The sequence below is a fragment of the Callithrix jacchus genome, chromosome 5, assembly GCF_049354715.1.
Source record: "Callithrix jacchus isolate 240 chromosome 5, calJac240_pri, whole genome shotgun sequence".
Taxonomy (NCBI): domain Eukaryota; kingdom Metazoa; phylum Chordata; class Mammalia; order Primates; family Cebidae; genus Callithrix; species Callithrix jacchus.
In genome coordinates, this window is record NC_133506.1 from 70,829,604 (window position 1) to 70,852,234 (window position 22,631).

Genomic DNA, 22,631 nt, shown 5'->3' on the forward strand with positions numbered 1-22,631 from the left:
TTCAAACCCTGCCTCAATTGTTCAGCCAATCTGTGGCCTGAACAAATCATTTCATCTCTGAGCTTTGGTTTTGTCATCTGTGAAAAGCAGGTCATAAAAGTGCCCGTAAAGGATTAGGAGAATTGAATGAACTAATAATGCGCATCGGAAGCTCAGGACGGTGTCCAGCTCATTGTAAGCACCCAAAACACGCTACCTTTTCTTGCTATTGTTTGCAAGAAAGAGACTGGTGGCTTCGCCCTCAGTGTGAGCAGTGGGTTCTCTTTTGTTGTGGGATTTCGGGTCCCAACATTGTATTCCAAAAATGTTCAAAGTTACAGCAAATTGAAAAACGCAGTTAGGCAAGTGATGCTGGTGAGAATTAGGATGCTTTTTCCTTCTTTTGGCTTAGTTATCTTTTTTTTTTTTCCTACAGCAGACATGCATTACTTCAATAATTAGAAATAAATATGGGGGAGAGCATACGGGGAAAAAAGTTCAACAGAGCAGGACCCAGCCCCGTGGCGCAAAGCCGCCACCTCCCGCTTTCAGCCATGGACTGCCTTTAGAAGCAGCCTCTCATCTAATTAGAAATTCTTCCAGCCGTTGAGCCGTTGCCCACACATCACCGCATGTCCGCAGGACGTCAGGAGAGAGATTTTGCTGTGTGCCTTGCTGAAGTCCAGACATGAGGAGTTTTCAACACCCCATCCCCGACCAAATAATTCCATCAACGGGGAAAATCAGATCAACCCAGAACGATCTGTTCTTAGTGGTTTCTGATCATGTCTTTCCTTTCCACGTACTTACAAACCTCGGGGTGGTGGAAAGGGTATGGATTCTAGGGTCAGAGGTTCTGGGTTTGAATCCAACACGCATTTCTCAGCTGTGTGACTTTGGGAGAGTTGTTTGGTCTCTCTGAGCCTCACTGTAAAAAGAGAATAGGAAAGTTCGTGTCACAGGCTTCTTCTGACAAAATAAACAGTGGGTAGGCTGAGCGCAGTGGCTCACACCTGTAATCCTAGCACTTTGGAAGGCCAAGGTGGGCAGATTGCTTGAGCCCAGGAGTTTGAGATCAGCCTGGCCAACATAGTGAAACCTTATCTTTACTAAAAAAAATGTTTTAATTAGCTGGGTGTTGTAGCATGTGCCTACTTGGGAGCAGCTACTTGGGAGGCTGAGACAGGAGGATAATCTGAACCCAGAAAATCGAGGCTGCAGCGAGCCAAGATCTAACCACTGCACTCCAGCCTGGGTGATGGGAGTAAGACCCTGTTAAAAAAAAAAAAACAGCCAAGCATGGTGGCTTACATCTATGATCCCAGCACTTTGGGAGGCTGAGGCAGATGAATCACCTGAGGTCAGGAGTTCAAGACCAGCCTGGTCAACATGGTGAAAGTCCATCTCCACTAAAAATACCAAAATTAGGCAGGCATGGTGGTGCACACCTATAGCCCCAGCTACTCAGGAGGCTGAGGCAGGAGAATCGCTTGAACCCAGAAGGTGGAGGTTGCAGTGAGCCAAGATGGCGCCACTACACTCCATCCTGGGTAACAGAACAAGACTCCATCTCAAACCAACCAGTGACTATATCTGCATGCTTCTCTCTCCCCTACCAAACTGTGGTTTCCTTAAGGACAAGGCATGGTGTGCCCCAGTTCCTGGCACAGAAAGGGACCACCACTCCACCCATCCCACCCTACCTGATACAAATCTCTTCTCACTCTTGCTCACTTCTCTGCCACCAGCCTGTCCCCACATTTCTCCACAATTCTCACCAACTGCCTCTCTACATATGCTTCTCCCCAGTGCTTATCTCCACCCTCTCATGTCTCCCCACACTGCCTTCCTGGCCTAGGGTGACGGGCCCCATCTTTCAATCCCCATTCCCTAGTGTTCAGGAGCTGCTGCACTGCCCGTGGCCTCCTCCATGGCCTTCAGCGGGGGAGAGGGAGGGAGGGAGAGAGGGAGGCAGAGACAGCAATTCATTCACCCAGGCCCTTGTTAGCAGCTTCATTATTTCCAGGCTCCGTGAAAAGCCATTAACCAGGACTCAGTCTCTGCCATCCATCAGAGAGGTGGGTGGAAGGTGACAGCAGAAAGAGAAGAAAACAAGAAAACGACCACTCCCACCTTTCTGCCGCCTCCTAGGGAGAATGAGGCCCAAGCCAGTGACCTGGAGACTAGCGTTCCAGGGCCCTCTCCTGGAAGCCCCTCGAACAGGACCTCACGCAAAGATGCCGCCCCAGCTAGAAACACGTTGCAGGTGTCCCAGTGCCTGCCTGCCTGACACGGGTGCTGCTGACATGCAGTTCCTTGGCATGTGCATTCCTGACCCCTCCTGCCCCATGCCCCTTGTCCCTCTATCCACTTTCTCCTCCTTACCTTCACCCTACTCTGTGTCTTCAGCCCAGCTCTGGGGTCCCTTGAAACTGCAGCACCATCTCAGCCACCTATGCCACTGCCACAGGGGTCTTCCCACCTAGAACACTCACTTCAGAGTTGGTGCTATTCAGGAAAACCTCCTGAAACTGCTGTCCCAGGGCCTGGGGCTCCTAAAAACACTGCTTAAATGGAGATTTCCTCTATGACAAGGATTTTTAAATGGGGTTCCTCAGTGAATCTCAGGGGTCTGTGAACCTCTTGAGGTTGCATAATAAAACGTGTACCAAAGTGAATGTTGGTCGGGCACAGTGGCTTACACCTATAATCCCAGCATTCTGGGAGGCCAAAGTGGGTGGATTGCTTGAGCCCAGGAGTTCAAGACCAGCCTGGGCAACAGGGGGAGACCCCATCTCTACCAAAAAATAAATTAGCCACTCATGATGGCACACACCTGTAATCCACACTACTTGGGAGGCTGGGATGGGAGGAGCCCAGGAGGTCAAGACTGCAGTGAGCCATGATTGTGCCATCATACATAAGGGTGACAGAGCAAGACCCTGTAAGAAAGAAAACAAGGAGAGAGAGAGAGAGAGAGGGAAGAAGGAAGGAAGGAAGGAAGGAAGGAAGGAAGGAAGGAAGGAAGGAAGGAAGGAAGGAAGGAAGGAAGGAAGAGAGGGAGGGAGGGAGGGCCCCGCAGTCTGAGTCTTACCAAGCCCTCCAAGTGATTCTGATGCTTAAATTTGAGAATCCCTGATTTCAGGCACTGGTGCGTTGCAATTTCTCTTCACTCACAGCTGAACCTAATCTCAAACTGATAAAACATCAGGGAAAGCAGGGCTTCCAGACGTCGACTACACCTGCCTATACAGCAGTTTGTGGGGAAAAAACTTAAAGGACTTCTTTCTCTAACATAAATACATGTTATGGATGACATAATGAGACCTCTTCTCTAATAAAGATGAAAAAAACAAACAAACGCTGTAGTCCCAGCTACTCAGGAGACTCAGACAGGAGGACCACTTGATGCCGGGAGATGAAGGCTACGGTGAGCTATGATGGCACCGCTGCACTCCAGCTTGGGTGCTGGTGACACTCTGTCTAAAATATATATATATATATATATATATATGTATATAACTGCATATCCTGTGCAATCAGAAGCAGACCAGCGGGATGTGTGGGGAGCTAGATGAGGCCAGGGATAGAAGAGGGGGAGACAGGGGAGGGAACATAAGGGCCAAGAGAGTTTCATCAGTGACACATGGCTTCAATTTACCCAAACGGTAGCTCCATAAATGTCAAAACACAGTTTCAACTTTTTATGGAAAACCAGCACACCTACAGCAAAGTGCACAGATTGTAAATGCTCAGTTCAATGGGTTTTCACAAATGAAATGCATCAGCACAGCCAGGACCCAGCCTAAGAAACAGAACATCACAAACCCCCAGGAAGTCCTCCCAGTGTCCCTGCCCTTCCCATCCCTTCCCTGCTGAGGAGAACCGTTTTTCCTGATTTCTAACATATAAGTGGAATCACATAGGATTCTTTTTTTTGAGGCAGAGTCTCACTCTGTCGCCCGGGCTGGAGTGCAGTGGCACAATCTCAGCTCACTGCAGCCTGCTTCTCCTGGGTTCAAGCAGTTTTCTGCCTCAGCCTCCCAAGTAGCTGGGATTATAGTCACCCATCACCACGCATCACTAATTTTTGTATTTTTAGTAGAGATAGAGTTTCACCATGTTGGCCAGGCTGTTTTCAAACTCCTGACCTCGGGTGATCAGCCCACCTCGGCCTCCCAAAGTGCTGGGATTACAGGCGTGAGCCACCGAGCCCGGCCTGTCTTTTCATTTTAGTCATTCTGGTGGATGGGTAGTGGTAGCTCACTGTGGCTTTAATTTCCATTTTCCTGATGATTGCTTAAAAGAGCGTCTTTTCTTTCTTTTTTTTTTTTCCCCCAATCAGTTTGAGCTTATGAGGTTGCTCAGGTTAGCCTTGAACTGATGACCTCACCTTCGCAAGCGCCATGACCTCCGGCGGGAGCCACTTTGGACCCCTTCTTTCTTTTTTTTTTTAGACAGAGTCTTGCTTTGTCGCCCAGGCTGGGATGTAATGGCAATCTGAACTCACTGCAATCTCTGCCTCCGGGATTCAAGCAATTCTCCTGCCTCAGCCTCCTGAGTAGCTGGGATTACAGGCACGAGCCACCACATCCAGCTAATGTTTGCATTTTTAGTAGAGACAGGGTTTCACCATGTTGGCCAGGCTGGTCTTGAACTCCTGACCTCATGATCCACCCACCTCAGCCTCCCAAAGTTCTGGGACTACAGGCGGGAGCCACCGCACCTGGCCCTTTTCATATGTTTATTAACCATTTGGTTATCCTCTGTTGTGAGTTGTCTGATCAAGCCTTTTGCCCATTTTTCTTTTGAATTGTCCACCTTTTCTTATTGATGTGTAAATGTTCTATATAGTTTCTGGAAATGAGTCCCTCACAAGTATCTTCTCCCACTCTGTGGCTTGCCTTTCCATTCTCTCAATGGTATGATCAATATAGTCCAATGTATCACTTTCCACGAACATTTTCTATCAGCAGCCAGAACATCTGCATCCTCCGAGCAATTAGATCAAATTACCTCTTCATAGACCACTTCTTAGCTCTGCGCAGCTCTGTCCAGGGGAGCTCCCCAGAGCCCTGCCAACTCTGAATGACAGGTCAGTGCCAACTAGTAAGCAACCCCACTTCAGAGTGGATGGGTTGGGAATCCCATCTCTGAGAGTGTCAGGCCAGCAGGAGAAACCACCTCAGAAGTCTGGAGTGAGGTGAGGCTGGGGCAAGACCACATGTACACACATGAGTCAGTATGTCTCCTCATGCATGGCCCTGAATGCCTGTGTGTGTTTTTGTAAGAAGACTCGCCCCTACTGATTCAGGAAGGACAGTGCACACTCATGTACATCACTTATCTACAATGTGAACCATGCCCCAAGGTGTGACACTCTTGTGCAGTGCACAAACTGAACTTGTACCTGGCTTGTACCTGGCAGGCTTGCTTTCAAGCAGAGTCAGGCAAAAGCCAGAGAAAGAGTTTAGCCAAGGTTATGGTAGCAGCAGGGAGACTAGGGCCACATGGCAGGAACAGGCATGAATGGACAGGACCCAACAGGACTGGAAAAAGTCTTTCAAGCTCATGAAATGTCATCAAGGCTTGTGCCTAAAGATGGGACAGGCTGGACTCAGGGCTCAACTGGGTGCCTGAGCCTGATGCCTGGGGTCAGTCTTTGTTCAACAGGCTACTCTTGGCTGGAGGGAGCTGCTCATCTTGTCCTGGATAAGAGGGTTTCTTCTTCAGATGACCTTTGGTAAGGAGTGTTCTAAGGAGGAGGAGGAGAGTGGTGGCCCCAAATCTGTAGCCAGTTGGGGTGCCAGAAGCAGCTGAACGCTGGATGCAGTGGCTCACACCTGTAATCCCAACACTTTGGGAGGCTAAGGTGGGAGGATCATCTGAGGTTGGGAGTTTGAGACCTGCCTGGCCAACGTGGTGAAACCCTGTCTCTACTAAAAATACAAAAATTAGCCAGGTGTCTTCGTGGTGCATGCCTGTAATCCCAGCTACTGGGGAGGCTGAGGCAAGAGAATCCCTTGAACCCAGGAGGCAGAGGTTGCAGCGAGCAGAGATCACCCCATTGCACTCCAGCCTGGGTGACAGAGGGAGATTCTGTCTTAAAAAAAAAAAAAAAAAAAAAAAACGCAGCTGGAGTAGGAGACAGGGGCCAAGGAGGGTTTTGGGGTTGATGCCCCGAGATAAGGGAGGCAGTAAAGAGGTGCTGGGTGGCCCTCCACTGGCTCTCCAACCCCGACCACTGCCTGACGGAGCCCCAGCTCTGCGGCCTGCTCTGTGTCCCACAGACCCAGTCCTGCTGAGAACCGGAACCTTTAGCCTTTTCTGGGAATTTAGGGATCTGGGTGCCTGCCCCCAAGGGGAGGAGAATGAGGACTGATGGGGAGCGGCCCAGCTACAGGGGACACTGCAGAGATGAAGACCACCCTTGGGGGCTCTCTCAAGGCCCCCCAGGCACACACATCTTGGGAACAGCCCCTCAGACACCACTAGTTCACCCACCGCCCTCATTCCACAAACTCAGGCACCAACGCTCCCCGCCGCCGGGCCTTAGGCGCACATCGGCTGGCCAGTGCACGTCCACTCTCCCGCAGGCTCGTGCCCGGGGCTGTCACAGCCCCAGGCCCCCACGCGGATCCCGCGCGGGTCTGGCGGGTGACGCCGCTGTCACACCCCACCGGCCTCCCGGGGTCCTCCCCCGGCGCGCGCAGAGGCCGCGTGTCCGGTGCCGGCGCGGCTGCTGTCCCAAGGCGAGCGGCTGCTGTTTGCGCAGCTAAGTGGTGACTGTGTACCCAGCGGGACGCAGCGGCCGCGCGCTTATCTCCCGCAAACACCGCGCCCGGATCCGCCGGAACCGCCGCCGCGCCGCCCCATTTGCGCTCCCCGGCCACCGGAAGCCCTTATCGCCTGCGCTTATCCGGCCGTCGCTAAGGACCCGAGGGAGCGGCGGGGCAGCCCCTCCCCTCGGATCGGAAAAGCGGTGGGGTCGGTGTTGGGGGAGCGCCAGCTCCGGGTCTGCCAGGAGCCTTCGCAGCCTCCGGGTCAGCCCTGCTCCCTTCCCCTCCGCGCTGCCGGGATGTGGCCTCAGCCTGGCCGACCCCGGTGCCCGGTCAGTCCTGGCCTCCTTCCCCTTGTGGCAGTCTACACAGCCAGAGCCCCACCTCTTGATCTGGATTCACAGCAGGTGGGAGCAGGAGGCTCGTTGGGAATTCCTAAACACAGCTACCATCAATACCACCAATAATAAGCAATAACTATAATAATATCTAACTGAACTGGGGCACGGGCCTGCCTGAGAAGCATGACTGCCATCTGATTTCATTGTCCCAACTATTCAGTGAGGGAGGCACTGTTTCCCCCGTTTTGCAGAGGCGGAAACCTTAGGGCTTGCAGCTGGCCACTGGCCTGGCAGGGATTTGAACCAGGGTCTGCACCTGCCTCCTAAGACAGCAGCGCATTAGTCCCACCTCCTCCTTTACAGGTGAAGAAAGGGGCACAGCCTGGAAGGCCCATACCAGGCAGTCCTCTGCACTGCCACAACCACACCCTGCCCACTGCATCAGGGTGTCGGGCACTGAGGTTATTGAATAACCAGTCAGCTCTGAGGTTATTGAAATGGATCATCTAAATCTACACCAGGCCTTGACCTGCTCATTAAATCTCGATTTTGCTCTTAATTAAATCCTGGCTGGCTGCAGGAGATGATGGAACCGGGCATAACTTTGTTTGTTTCTCTTCTGAAGTTGTAGAAAAGTTGCTATATGACTTATAATGAAAAAGGAAAGGCTCTTCTAAATATACAAATGAAGGAAATACAAAGGAAAGGTTTATAAATTTTACCACATTAAAATGTAAGGCTTCTCTGTATAATAAAAAATTAATTAAAAGGCAACTCTCAAAATTAAGAAAACATTCACAACATATAAAACCAAAGAAGCACTAAGATCTGGAATATACAAAGAGTACCTACAAATAATAAGAAAACGACAGAGACCCCCATTTACTTTCATTTTTCTTTTATTATTTTTAAATAAGTGAAACAAGGTCTTGCTCTGTCACCAAGCTCAAGTGCAGTGGCGTGATCACAGCTTATTGCAACCTTAATTTCCTAAGCTAAAGTGACCCTCGCACCTCAGCCTCCCAAGTAGCTGGGACTACAGGTGCGTACCACCGCACCCAGCTAGTTTTTTAATTTTTGTAGATATGAGGTCTCACTATACTCATAGACCAGGCTGGTCTGGAGCTCCTGTCCTCAAGAGATCCTTGCCTCAGTCTCCCAAAGTGCTAGGATTACAGTCACAAAGATGTTTTTAAATGACAATGCCCAGGCTGGAATGCAGTGGGGCAATCTTGGCTCACTGCAACCTCCACGTAATGGGTTATTTACTGTTAGGGTAAATGTACCTTTCCTTCTATCCAGGGTCTCCATGTTTGTGAATGTAACTAGTGAATATATCCAGAGACAGCACAAGGATATTCATCAATGTGGTTAGCAGTAGCACACACACAAAATAGGAAACAGAACAAATTTCCAAATGTCCATCAACAAATTATAGTATAAATGAGGTGTAATATTCCAAAGGAATCATTAAAAATCATGTATTGGAAAAATGTTAGATGATATGGAAATATTTATGACATGGTTTTATGGGAGAAAGCAGAATACAAAAAATACTTGTATACAATAATTCCAATTTTATAAAAAATACTGCCGGGCGCAGTGGCTCACGCCTATAATCCCAGCACTTTGGGAGGCTGAGGCGGGTGGATCATGAGGTCAAGAGATCGAGACCATCCTGGTCAACAAGGTGAAACCCCGTCTCTACTAAAAATACAAAAATTAGCTGGGCATGGTGGTGCACGCCTGTAGTCCCAGCTACTCGGGAGGCTGAGGCAGGAGAATTGCTTGAACCCAGGAGGCGAAGGTTGCGGTGAGCCGAGATCGTGCCATTGCACTCCAGTCTGGGTAACAACAGTGAAACTCCATCTCAAAAAAAAAAAAGTCTACATACAGGAAGAAAAGTCCTGTAGGGGTATTCTAAATAAGAAAAAGTTGGCCAGGCGTGGTGGCTCATGCCTGTAATCCCAGCACTTTGAGAGGCTGAGGTGGGCGGATCACCTCAGGTCAGGAGAACAAGACTAGCCTGACCAAACATAGTGAAACCCCATTTCTACTAAAATTACAAATTTAGCCAGGCATAGTGGTGCATGCCTGTAATCCCAGCTACTTGGGAGGCTGAGGCAGGATAATTACTTAAATCTGGGAGGCAGAGATTGCAGTGAACTGAGATCCTGCCATTGCACTCCAGCCTGGGCAACAAGAGCAAAACTCTGTCTCAAAAAAAAAAAAAAAAACCAGAAAGAAAGAAAACATTAAGAGTGGCTATCTCTCAGGGTGAGAGCAGTGACGTTTTCTGTATATCTTTCTGTAGCTTTTACGCAGTTTATAATGAACATTCATTACTTGTATAATCAAAAAACTTTTCATTGAGAAGAAGAAAATCAAACAGAAGAAATGAGAACTGGACAGGGTGTTGTGGCTCACACTGTAATCCCAGCACTTTGGGAGGTGAGCTGGGTGGATCATTTGAGGTCAGGAGTTCAAGACCAGTCCGGCCAACACGGTGAAGCCCTTTCTCTACCCAAAAATATAAAAATTAGTCAGGTGTGGTGGTGGGCACCTGTAGTCCCAGCTATTTAGTGGGCTGAGGCATGAGAACCACTTGAACCTGGGAGGCAGAGGTTGCAGTGAGCCGAGATCACACCACTGCACTCCAGCCTGGGTGACAGAGTAAAACTGTCTAAAAAAAAAAAAGAATGTGAACATTCTAGGTCTTTCCTTCCTGAAGACATGTGCCCACATGCATGTCTAAGACAGGTGGCATGGGGTGTGCCTGAGAGGTCAGTGCTTGTTTTTCTCCATGGTTCACCCCAAGACCGGGTCATGTGGCTTCTTGTGTACCCCAAGCTTCTGTAGTCTTGCAGCTTAAACAAAAGGAGACTTTGAGTATTATGGCACCAGACAGGCCTCAACTGAAATTCCAGCTCTACAGCCCACTGATTTTCAGCAAGCCACTTTGGCTTCCCGAGCCCTGGTTTCCTCATCTGTAAATGGAAAGAACAATAATAGCCTTGCAAGGTCATGTAAGGACCACAGATATTGGAGGAAAAACACAGAGTAGTGTTCATTATACCCTTCGCGGGGCTGCTGTCTGCCTCAGGAGTCAGAAACCAGGGCCCACCATCAGGGCAGCTGCGTGTTCCTGCCCTCTGCCACACACCTGCTGACACATGGATTCTCAGGCCCAGCTGTCACAAACTGTTTTTGGGATCCCAGCTCTATCATCCCAGGTTTGTTGTATGACAAACACACTGCTAAGCATTTTACATTTAATCCCACAGCAATCCTATGAGGTCCATGTTATTAGCCGCATGTTACTCATAGGGAAACTGAGGCTCAGAGATGTTATTTGACCTGCCCAAGTTCCTCCAGCAAGTCAATGGCAACACCAGGGCTCAGCTCAGGCCGGTCTGGCCCTGGCTTTATGAAGCCAGATGCTAACACATTCCTCGGGCCCCTGTGTCCACCCCTCCTCTAGTGGTCAGCACAGATGTGGTGACTGTGGCCCTGAAGCCATGTCTCTATACCAATATTCCCAGACTGGGCAGAGATCACCCCTCCCTTGCCCTTATTAATTGCACCTGGAGCCTCCTGAGAAAATGAGGCCTCTGTCCCTTCCTCCCTCCCTGCTGCTGCTATCTGACTTAATTACTTCTCCTCCTGTAATGAATGTTTCTGAGCCCCTGAGACTGAGCTTCATCAGGAGCAGCCGCCTCCAGGACTCCAGCCCTGTCTCCGCAGCTCTATTTCCTCTGGGCCCAGCCCATAGCCTCTGCCCCAGGACTTCAGCTACAAAAGGCGTCTGGGCGAGGGAAACTCCCAGCCTCTCAGCCTCCCTGCCACTGATGGAATTCAGGCCAAAGACCAGACTTTGAGAGGTACCCAAGCTGAGGGTTCTGGATCCTCAGTCCCCCATCCAGCAATCCATCTGCAGGGTGGAGCAGGCAGCTCAGAATGACCACTCTTCCCAGCTTCGCACATGCCACACCTCTGTGGAGCTGGTACGAAGATGCCATTTCTTCCCGTTTTTCATCCAACCAACATTCACTGGGCCCCTCCTCTGTGCCAGTCCTTGCTCCAGACACTGAGAAGAGACCAGTGCCCATTGCTCTGAGCAAAACAGACATGGCATGTGCCCTCCAAGAGCTTAAAGTCCAGCAGGGAATACAGTCCAAAACAAACAGATGGCTGGGCACAGTGGCTCATGTCTGTAATCCCAGCACTTTGGGAGGCCAAGGTGGCCAGATCACCTGAGGTTGGGAGTTCTAGACCCGCCTGAACAACACGGAGAAACTCCGTCTCTACTAAAAATACAAAATGCACCAGGCGTGGTGGCGCATGCCTGTAATCCCAGCTACTCAGGAGACTGAGGCAGGAGAATTGCTTGACCGCGGGAGGTGGAGGTTGCAGTGAGCCGAGATTGTACCATTGTACTCCAGTCTGAGCAACAAGAGCAAAACTCCGTCTAAAAAAAAAAAAGACAGGGCCGGGCGCGGTGGCTCAAGCCTGTAATCCCAGCACTTTGGGAGGCTGAGGCAGGTGGATCACGAGGTCAAGAGATCGAGACCATCCTGGTCAACATGGTGAAACCCCGTCTCTACTAAAAATACAAAAAATTAGCTGGACATGGTGGCGTGTGCCTGTAATCCCAGCTACTCAGGAGGCTGAGGCAGGAGAATTGCCTGAACCCAGGAGGCAAAGGTTGCGGCAAGCCGAGATCGTGCCATTGCAGTCCAGCCTGGGTAACAAGAGCGAAACTCCGTCTCAAAAAAAAAAGACAGATAAACAGAGAACTAAAATTATCAATAGGGAGGAAGGAAGGAAGGAAGAGGGCAAGGATGGAGACGGAGCACGTGGGTAGCAAGGATGGACAGGCGAGGTGGGATATATGCCTCCATCTGTCCTGTCCAGTCTCTATGCCAGGAGTCCTCGAAGCAGTCTGCTCTGATCCCTCCTGCTTCAGACCAACGTGGTCTACTGGACCATCCCCTCCAGTCACCCAGGGCTGCAGCCACACACCCTCCCACTCACCCATTACTGAAACAACCGCGGGGAGGGGAGAAGGTGACTGGTTGGAGCCCTAGAGCCACCAAGTAAGGACGAAGGGCAGCAGAATGAAGACATTTGCTCCCATTTCTGCCTCTTCATCCTCCCACTATGGGCTCATCCCACTACCAATCATCAAAATAACTTCCAGGTAGATTAAAGAGTTAAATGTAAAAATAAATCAAACTGTGGAAAAACAGGAAGAAATGGAATCATCAGACCTCTTGCGGAAAGGGAGCTTTACGAGCGCAAAAGCTCTGGAAGAAATCATAAAGAGAAAGGTCAACAACCTTTTGCCTGTACAAGCGTTAAACAGGTCTGCACGTCATAAAAGCGTAACTAAGATCACAGATCGGACCACCTCACTTTGCCAGGCTAACTTAAATTTATCCTCAGTTCAGCTGCCCGGGGAAGTGTCCCTGACCACTTCACCTGCCCTGGGTTGACTGTCACCCCTGAGTACTCCAGGACACTCAATCCTCTCTTCCTTTCTCAGAGCAGAGTTGAAACCGTGTTGTGAGGATTTCTTTCTATCCCATCCCCATGGACCACGGGCGCTGTGACAGTTTATTGTTTTGATCATCTCCATGGCCAGCAAAAGATATTTAACACAAAGTAGAACTCAATAACATTTTTCTTCTTTTTAATGGATGTTATATTTTCTGGTTTTCTACCTTTTTTTTTTTTTTTTTTTTTAAGACAGAATCTCACTCTGTCACCCAGGCTGGAGTGCAAAGGCACAATCTCGGCTCATCACAACCTCTACCTCCTGGGTTCAAGCAATTCTCTCACCTCAGCCTCCTGAGTAGCTGGGACTACAGGCACACACCACCATGCCAGGCTAACATTTGTATTTTTAGTAGAGATGGGGTTTCACCATGTTGGCCAGGCTGGTCTTGAACTTCTGACCTCAAGTGTTCTGCCTGCCTCGGCCTCCTAAAGTGCTGAGATTACAAGTGTGAGCCACTGCCCCCAGCCCTAGTATTTTTTTTAATTGTAAAAAACACATAACGTAAAATTTGCCATCTTAATTTTTGGAGGCACTGCCATACTGCTTCCATAGCAGCTATGCCATGTCACACTCCCACCCACAGTGCACAAGGATTTCAGGTTCTCCACATCCTCGCCAACACTGATTATTAGCTGTTCTGATGGGTATGAGGCAGTGTTGATTTGCATTTCTCAATAACTGTTTTTTTTTAAATAAAGGAGTCAATAGACTAAGAAAAATTCAGATGGCAGACGTGACAAAGGGTTAATACAGGGCTAGCACAGTAGCTTCAGACCTATAATCCCGGAACTTTGGGAGGCTGAGGTGAGAGAATCCTTTGAGCTCAGGAGTTTGAGGCTGCAGTGAGCTATGATCACACCGCTGCACTCCAATCTGGGAGATAGACCAAGAGGCTTTCTCTTTAAAAAAAATTAATATACAAATCTATAAGTAAGACATTAGGATCCCCCAAAGATAAATGGACATGAACAGACAGGTCCACTAGCAAGGAACCATAGCATCACTAGCAACCAAAAAAGGCAAAACAGGATGCCCTGTTTTACCTGGTAAGATTTCCAAAACAAATACATCAAGCTCACAGCTGGCAGGAGTACAGGAAAATAGGCACACTGGCTGGCTTGTGGCTAGTGAGAATGTACACTGGTCCAACCCGTTGAGAAGCTCAAGAGGCTGAGGCAGGAGGATCGCTTGAACCCGGGATGTGGAGCTTGCAGTGAGCCCAGATCGTGCCTCTGCACTCCAGCCTGGGTGACAGAGTGAGATGCCACCTCAAACAAAACAAAAAAGCAACCTCTCAACCAGGCACGGTAGCTCACTCCTGTAATCCCAGCATTTTTGGAGGCCGAAGTGGGCGGATCACCTGAAGTCAGGAGTTCGAGACCAGCCTGGCCAAGATGGTGAAATCCTGTCTCTATTAAAAATACCTCCTCTCCGGGAGCGGTGCCTCATGCCTATAATCCCAGCACTTTGGGAGGCCGAGATAGGTGGATCTCTATTAAATAAATAAATAAATAAATATTAAAATTAAAAAATTTAAAGCCAGGCGCGGTGGGTCACGCCTGTAATCCTAGCACTTTGGGAGGCTAAGGTGGGTGGATCACCTGAGGTCAGGAGTTCAAGACCAGCCTGGCCAACATGGTGAAACCTCATCTTAATAAAAAAAAAAAAAAAATCTCTTCTCAACGCCTTTGCCCCTGACTGCCCCGTTAGGCCGCACCCTCACTCCCCCATCCACGAGCTCCGTTCTCCCGGAAGAGAGCTAGGGTCTCGGGATGTGATACAGCGACCTGCCTGCGGCTGGCGAACGGGAGGGCGCTGTCTGGGGCCGGGGGTGGCCAGGGCCGCGGGGGAAAGGCCTGAGCACCAGGGGTTCAGGAGTCGCTCCAGCCCCGCTACCCTGGCTGGTTCCCACTAGCCCCGAGGGAGGATCGCTTCACTCCGCGGGTCCCCGCACGGCAGGCGGACCTCACGCGGCCGGTCCGGGACTACCTGGGACTTCGCATCCCGTGGCCGGGCCGGCATCGCCCCTTGGTGGCAACTGTTTGTCATTACAACCTGAGGCGCAAAGTGGAATCCGCGTCCTCCATGCACTGAAGGAACCTGGGGGTATTTTGGAGGCTGGACCTGCGCGCCGGAAGTTCCGAGTCCAAGAGGTTCAGTATTCATCCTTAGGACATTTTCCTGAACCCCGATACCCCACAATCTCCTACCCACACGTTGACCTTACCTTGGGACATGCAAATATATATATATATTTTTTTGAGACGGAGTTTCACTCTTGTTACCCAGGCTGGAGTGCAATGGCGCAATCTCGGCTCACCGCAATCTCCGCCTCCTGGGTTCAGGCAATTCTCCTGCCTCAGCCTCCTGAGTAGCTGGGATTACAGGCACACGCCACCGTGCCCAGCTAAATTTTTGTATTTTTAGTAGAGACGGGGTTTCACCATGTTGACCAGGATGGTCTCGATTTCTTGACCTCGTGATCCACCCGCCTCGGCCTCCCAAAGTGCTGGGATTACAGGCGTGACCCACCGCGCTCAGCCTGGGACATGCAAATATTAAGTAGAACCATATGAAATTTACATTAACCGTTTTGTTGTTTCGTTTGTTTTGTTTTGTTTTGTTTGAGGTGGTGTCTCACTCTGTCACCCAGGCTAGAGTGCAGAGGCACGATCTCGGCTCACTGCAAGCTCCACATCCCGGGTTCAAGCAATCCTCCTGCCCCAGCCTCCTGAGTAGCTGGGACTAAAGGCGCACCCAGGTAATTTTTTGTATATTTTGTAGAGCCATGTTGGCCACGCAGGTCTCCAACTCCTGACCTCAAGTGATTCGCCCGCCTCCGCCTCCCAAAGCAATGGGATTACAGGCGTGAGCCACCGAGGCTGGACTGTTTTGTTTTTTGGGACAGGATCTCTGGCTTCCTAGCCCAGGCCTGGAGTGCAGTGGCCCATCCCAGCTCACTGCAGCCTCTGTTTCCTGGGCTTAGGCCATTCTCCCTCTTCAGCCTTCTGAGAAGCTCAAGCTACAGGCAAGCATCACCAAGCCCAGCTAATTTTTAAATTTTTTGTAGAGATGAGATTTCGCTATGCTACCCAGACTGGTCTCAAACTCTTGGACTCAAGCGATCCTCCCACCTCTGCCTCCCCAAATGCTGGGATTACAGGTGTAAGCCAACACACCCAGCCAAGTTGACGATTTTTAACACACACACAAAAAAACACCAAAGACACACCTGAACCCTACCCCACACCTCACTCACACAGGCACAGACACGCAACACCTCTACACACTCCTCTTTCCTCCAAAGAACACACAGGCAGAAAGTCCTCCAGGAGACTTCAGCCATGGGACATGGAAACACCACGTGCCACTACACTACGCACATGACACCCCAGCCCCGAACAGCCATAAGCATTCACACACAACACTCCACGATTTAACAGTTCCACCCCAGAACCTCCAGTGCCCCACTCTCCCCTGCTCCCTCTGCCTCCAGCTTATCAGGTGAGCATTCCCATATGGAAAGCCCACTTCTCCTCATCTCTAGAAACCAGCACCTCTCTCTGTCCCACTACTTCTCAGATCGTAATGCATATACCCTGGGGATCTCATTCAAATGTGGATTCTGATTCAGAAGGCTTAGCATGGGCCCCATATCCTGCATTTCTAACCAGCTCCCCGCATAATGCTATGGCCCACACTTTGCTTCTTCGCCAGCCACAATTTCTCCAGGAGTTCCTTGCCATGGTCTCATCCCAGGACCGTCCCCTCCCCCTGCCATCTGGTCCCCTCCACCCTACCTCCACCACCCCACCCAAATGGAGAAGTCACTGATGAGTGAAGCAAGCCCAATTGGCCTCTGTCTCTGAGGCATTTACATGGGTGGGGGATGGGGGCTGCCCCACACTTCTTGAACCACCTCCGCTCATGGATTCTGAGTGTCTCCTGGTGGGACTCCCACCTCCTACTCCTACCTCTCTGAGCTCTTTTTCTTCTTTTTTTTTTAGACAGGGTCTCACTCCTATCACCCTGGCTGGAGTACAGTGTCGTGATCTCAGCCCACTGCAATCTCTGCCTCCCAGTCTCAAGCAATCTTCTCACCCCAGCCTTCCGAGTAGCTGGGAACACAGGTGTGTATCACCACGGCTGACTAATTTGTTTGCATTTTTGGTAGTGACAGGATTTCTCTGTGTTGGCCGGGCTAGAACATCCCTCTTAAGCAGCTGAAAATCTCTTAACCAACCCCCAGGGAGCCCAGAGAGAACGCGGCAGAGAATAGAAAGCCCCTGCTGGACAAGAAGCTTGTGGACTGCTTGGAACTGAAATGTTTTTTTCTTCTTTTTTTTTGAGACAAAGTCTTGCTCTGTCCCCCAGGCTGGAGTTCAGTGGTGCAATCATGGCTCACTGCACCCGACAATCTCCTATCCACACGTTAATCTTACCTTGGGACATGAAAATATTAAGTAGAACCATATGAAATTTGCATTAGTTAATCATTTTATTGTTTCAGTTATTTTGTTTTGGTTTGCTTTGTTTTGTTTGAGATGGCGTCTCACTCTGTCACCCAGGCTGGAGTGCAGTGGCATGATCCCGGCTCGCTGCAACCTCCACATCCCAGGTTCAAGCGATTCTCTCACCTCAGCCTCCCAAGTAGCTGGGACTACAGGTGGCCACAACTATGCCCACTTTTTTTTTTTTCTTGTTTTGGTAGAGATAGGGTCTCCCTTTGTTAACCAGGCTGGTCTCCAACTTCTGGGCTCAAGCTGTCCTCCCGCCTTAGCTTCCCAGTGCTGGAATTACAGGCATGAGCCACTGCACCCAGACGACTTCTGTTCTCTCTTTATTCATTCAATAATTTTTTTTTTTTTTTTTTTGAGATGGAGTTTCACTCTTGTTGCCCAGGCTGGAGTGCAATGGCAGGATCTCAGCTCAACGCAACCTCCACCTCCCAGGTTTAAGCAACTCTCCTGCCTCAGCCTCCAGAGTAGCTGGGATTACAGGTGTGTGCCACCACGCCCGGCTAATTTTGTATTTTAATAGAGATGGGGTTTCGCCATGTTGGTCAGGCTGGTCTTGAACTCCCACCTCAGGTAATCTGCCCACCTCAGCCTCCCAATGTGCTGGGATTACAGGCATGAGCCACCTGGCCCAACCAATAATTTTTTTTTTTAATCGACCCCTAGGGAGCCCAGCACTTGTATGCCAGTCACTATTCTAGAAGTTTGAGATAGGAAATAGATCAATGAGCAGAACAGTTATATCTACCCTTGTGGAGTGCTGCCAAAATATAGTTGGGGGCCAGGATTGAGAAAGATATACTATAAACAATTGCGGTTTAAAAACAAAAAACCAAGCATGGTAAATTGTATTTTTCACAGATGGTTATAACAATACCTCCCATCCACATGCCTTTCCACAAGGAGACCCGGATACCTCCTATCAAGAAATGCAGGCGGGGCCGGGAGCAGTGGCTTGTGCCTATAATCCCAGTGCTTTGGGAGGCTGGAGTGAGTGGATCACTTGAGGTCAGGAGTTCAAGACCAGTCTGGCCAACATTGTGAAACACTGTCTCTACTAAAAATATGAAAATTAGCCAGGCATGGCGGCAGGCGCCTGTAGTCACAGCTACCTGGGAGGCTGAGGCAAGAGGATCCCTTGAACCCAGGAGGTGGAGATTGCAGTGAACTGAGATGCAGCCACTGCACTCCAACCTGGGTGACAGAGTGAGACTCTGTCTCAATGAAAAGATAAGAAAAGAAAAGAGAAATGAAATGCAGGCTGAACCGTGGCTCACATCTGTAATCCCAGCACTTTGGGAGGCCAAGGCAGGTGGATCACTCAAGCTCGGGAGTTCAAGACAAGCCTGGGCAACAAAGCAAAACCCCATCTCTACAAAAAAAGAAAGAAAAAATTTATATATATATAAAAAAAGAAATGCAGTCCATGACCCCTTCCCTTGAGTCTGGTGGGCTCGTGACACACTTATAACCCACAGGATGGGGCCTGTCCAGCCCCAGCTGCCCCAGGCCCTGCCCTTGCTGTCCCAGCTGCAGCCATCATCTGACTGCAATCACATGAGAAACTCTGAACTAGAACCACCAGGCAAGCCCTTCCTGAATCCTCATGAACAGCAACTATGAGCAAATAAAATGGTTCTTTCAAGACACGGGGTTTTGGGATAATTTTTTTTCTTTTTTGAGACAGGGTCTCACTCTGTCATGCAGGCTGGAGTGCAATGGTGCAATCTCAGCCCACTGCAACCTCCACCTCCCAGGTTCAGGTGATCCTCCCACCTCAGCCTCCCAAGTAGCTGGAATCACAAGTGTGCACCACCATAAACCTGGCTAATTTTTAATTTTTTTCCATTTTCTTTTCTTTTCATTTTTTTATATTTTTATATATATATATATTTTTTAAGATGGGGTTTCACCATGTTGGTCAGGCTGGTCTTGAACTCCCAAGAGTTCCACCCGCCTTGGCCTCCAAAGTGCTTGGATTACAGGCGTGAGCCACCACGCTCAGCCTAATTTTTAATTTTTTTATTTCTTGCTTTTTGCCTGGTTTTTTGTTTGTTTTTGTTGGTTTTGTTTTTGTTTTGTTTTGTTTTGAGACAGGGTCTTGCTGTTGTGCAGGCTGGAGTGCAGTGGCTCAGTTCACTGCAACCTCCACTTCCTGGGCTTAAGCCATCCTTCCACCTCAGCCACCCCAGTAGCTGGAACTACAGGCGCAAACTACATGCCCAGCTAATTTTTGCCCAGGCTGGTCTCAAATTTCTGAGCTCAAGCAATGTGCCTGCCTCAGCCTCCCAAAGTGCCGGGATTACAGGTGTGAGCCACTGCACCCGGGCTAATTTTTTATTTTTATTTTTTGAGATGGAGATTGTCTTTAACTCCCGACCTCAGGTGGTCTGTCCGCCTTGACCTCCCAAAGTGCTGGGATTACAGGCATGAGCCCCTGTGCCCGGCCTTGGGGTAATTTTAATGCAGCAGAGTAATTGGAACAACCACAGGCATGATAAATATGCACGTGTGTGTGTGTGTGTGCGTGTGTGTGTGTGTGTGTGTGTGTGTGTTAAAAGGTGATTGTGGCCAGGTGTGGTGGCTCATGCCTGTAATCCCAGCACTTTGGGAGGTGGAGGTGGGTGGATCCCCTGAGGTCAGGAATTTTAAGACAAGGCTGGCCAATATGGTGAAACCCCGTCTCTACTAAAGGTATAAACATTAGCTAGGCATGGTGGCAGGCACCTATAATAGCAGCTGCTCAGGAGGCTGAGACAGGAGAATCACTTGAACCCCAGAAGCAGAGGTTGCAGTGAGCTGAGATCATGCCATTGCACTCTAGCCTGGGTGACAAGAGCAAAACTCCATCTCAAAAAGAAAAAAAAAAGGCAATCATGCTGTAGAAAAGACAAGGAAAGAGTGAGGTGGGATACAAGGACAGCACTGGGGTGAGGGTGCTCCAGTTTGAAATAGGGTGATGACACTTGAGCAAACCCTGATGGAGGTTACATGGGGACACCTGCAGAAAATGTCCCAAGTAGAGGACACAGCCAGCGCCAAGGCAAAAGCAATTGTACCTGACATGCTTAAGGAATGTGACGAGTCCTCATGGCTGGTGAGGAGTGAGCTGGCTGGTGGGGCAGGGGCAGTAGGAGATATGGTCAGACAAGTACAGGGCAATCACAAGGACTTCGGCTTTTTCTCTCCATGAGATGGAACCCAGGAGAGATGAGAACAGAGGAATGGCCCATGGGACTCACCTTTCAAAACATCATTGAGGCGGCTGTGTTGAGAACAGACTCTAGGAGGCAGACATGGAAGCAAGAAGGTCATTTAGGAAGCTATTTCTTCAACTCAGGGTGGCTTCCAGTATATCCAAGACATTGCATACTGGATATATTTTATTGGTAGAATATATACTGACTAATTGGACATAGGGTATGAAAAAAATAATCAAGAATGACCATACATTGGGGTTTTTTTTTGTTTTTTTCTTTTGAGATGTTTTTTTCTTTTGAGTTTTACTCTGTCACCCAGGCTGGAGTGCAGTGGCAAGATCTTGGCTCACTGCAACCTCCAGCTCCCAGGTTCAAGCCATTCTCCTGCCTCAGCCTCCCAAGTAGCTGGGATTACAGGCGCCCACCACCACATCCAGATAATTTTTGTATTTTTAGTGGAAACGGGTTTCACCATGTTGGCCAGACTGGTCTCAAACTCCCGACCTCAGGTGATCTGCCCACCTCGGCCTCCCAAAGTGCTGGGATTACAGGCGTGAGCCACCACACCCGGCTCATAGGTTGTATTTTTTTAGGAAACAGGGTTTCACCATGTTGTCCAGGCTGGAGTAGAGTGGTGTATTCATAGCTCATTGCAGCCTCAACCTCCGTGGCTCAAGAGATCCTCCTCCCTCAGCCTCCCAAGTAGCCAAAATTACAGGCATGAGTCACTATGCCAAGCTGATTATGGATTTATGCCTCTAAGAAAACAGGAAACTGAGTTTCCATCAACTGAGATGGGAAGATGTGAGTAAAGTAGATTTGGCTGCAGCATGGGGAATGGAGCTCTGATTTAGATGCCTGGAATGTGAGGTGCCTACTACATGTCTATTATATTAATAGATCCAAGGGGTCCAGTAATTAGAGACACAGATCTGGAGTTCTGAAGAATGGTCTGGGCTGAAATTGAAAACATGAGAGTCATCAGCTTAGAGACGGTATTTAAGTCATAAAGCTACACAGGATCCCTTGAAAGAGAAAGTAGAGAAAAGGACCACGGCCTAAGCCCTGTGGCTCTCCATTAGGAAGAGAGCAGGAGAAAGAGGAGGAACGGGAAGGGAGTGTGAGGGGGAGCAGCCTGAAGCCAGGTGAAGCAGGTATCGAGGAGGAGGGAGGCAAAGGTAGCCAATAGGCTTAGGGGGAGAAGGCTGAGAACTGACCCTGGGTTTAGCAATGCAGTGGTCACTGGTGACCTTGACAGTGACCCTGGTAGGGGTAGGGGTAATGGCCCGAGTGGATTGCACCTAAAGGAGAATGGGAGGGAAGATCTGGAGATGGCAACTTTGTTCACTTTTTTCAGGAATTTTGAAGTAGAAGCAAAGAACTGGGGCAGCAGTTACTTGATCCCGGAGTGGGGTTGGGGGTTCGGGGGAGATGAAGTCAGAAGTTTTGTTAGGATGGAGACTAACTGTGTTTATGCGCTGGTGGGAATGTTGATGGTGGAGCAGCAGAGGGGAGACTTTCTGGAGCAATGCTCAGGAGGAAGGACGGGATGGGGCCTGTGCACCAGGGCAGGAACTGGCTTTAGATGACACCTGGGCTGTGTCTACACGAACAGGTAGAGAGCAGAGACATGGGTGCCTGTGTTTTCGAGAGCTTCCCTTTTCTTTTTTCTTTTTTTTTTTTGAGACAGGGCCTCATTCTGTTGCCCAGGCTAGAGTGCAGTGGTGTGGTCATAGCTTACTGCAGTCTCACCCTCCCTGGCTCAAGTGATCCTCCCACCTTCACCTCCTGAGTAGCTGAGACTACAGGCGCACACCATTATGCCCAGCTTGTGGTCATAAATGTAAAGTGAGACAGGTGTTGAGGTTGTATTTCTTTCTTTCTTTTTTTTTTTTAAAGATGGGGTTTCACCAAATTGGTCAGGCTGGTCTCGAACTCCTGACCTCAGGTGATCCGCCTGCCTCAGCCTCCCAAAGTGCTGGGGTTATAGGCGTGAGCCACCGTGCCTGGCTGTATGTCTTTCTGTAGCCATCACGCATGTTCAGCTGTGTGGTGCAGGCATAGAATAGACAGAAGGTGGATTTGATCAGGGTTTCTGTCACATGAGCATGACTGCCACGCGTCTGCCTTTGGTTGGGCCTGGGTGTATCTGTGTGCTTTTGTAGATAGCGGCAGATGGCACTGTCAGGAGGTCTACTCTGGGTGTGTCAAAGTATCCTGTAGCTGTCAATGGCCACAGCTGGGTGTGTTTTTCT

At 49.6% G+C, this 22,631-nt stretch overlaps 1 long non-coding RNA gene across 1 annotated transcript; it reads right to left on the reverse strand.

The window, feature by feature from the left end:
- Nucleotides 1–353: 353 nt before the first annotated feature.
- LOC144582548 (uncharacterized) lies at nucleotides 354–6,631 on the reverse strand. The gene is made up of 2 exons (XR_013535466.1): nucleotides 6,484–6,631; nucleotides 354–907 (listed from the first exon to the last, which is right to left on the reverse strand). It is a non-coding gene; the product is annotated as an uncharacterized LOC144582548 (long non-coding RNA).
- Between the last annotated feature and the right edge of the window lie 16,000 nt (nucleotides 6,632–22,631).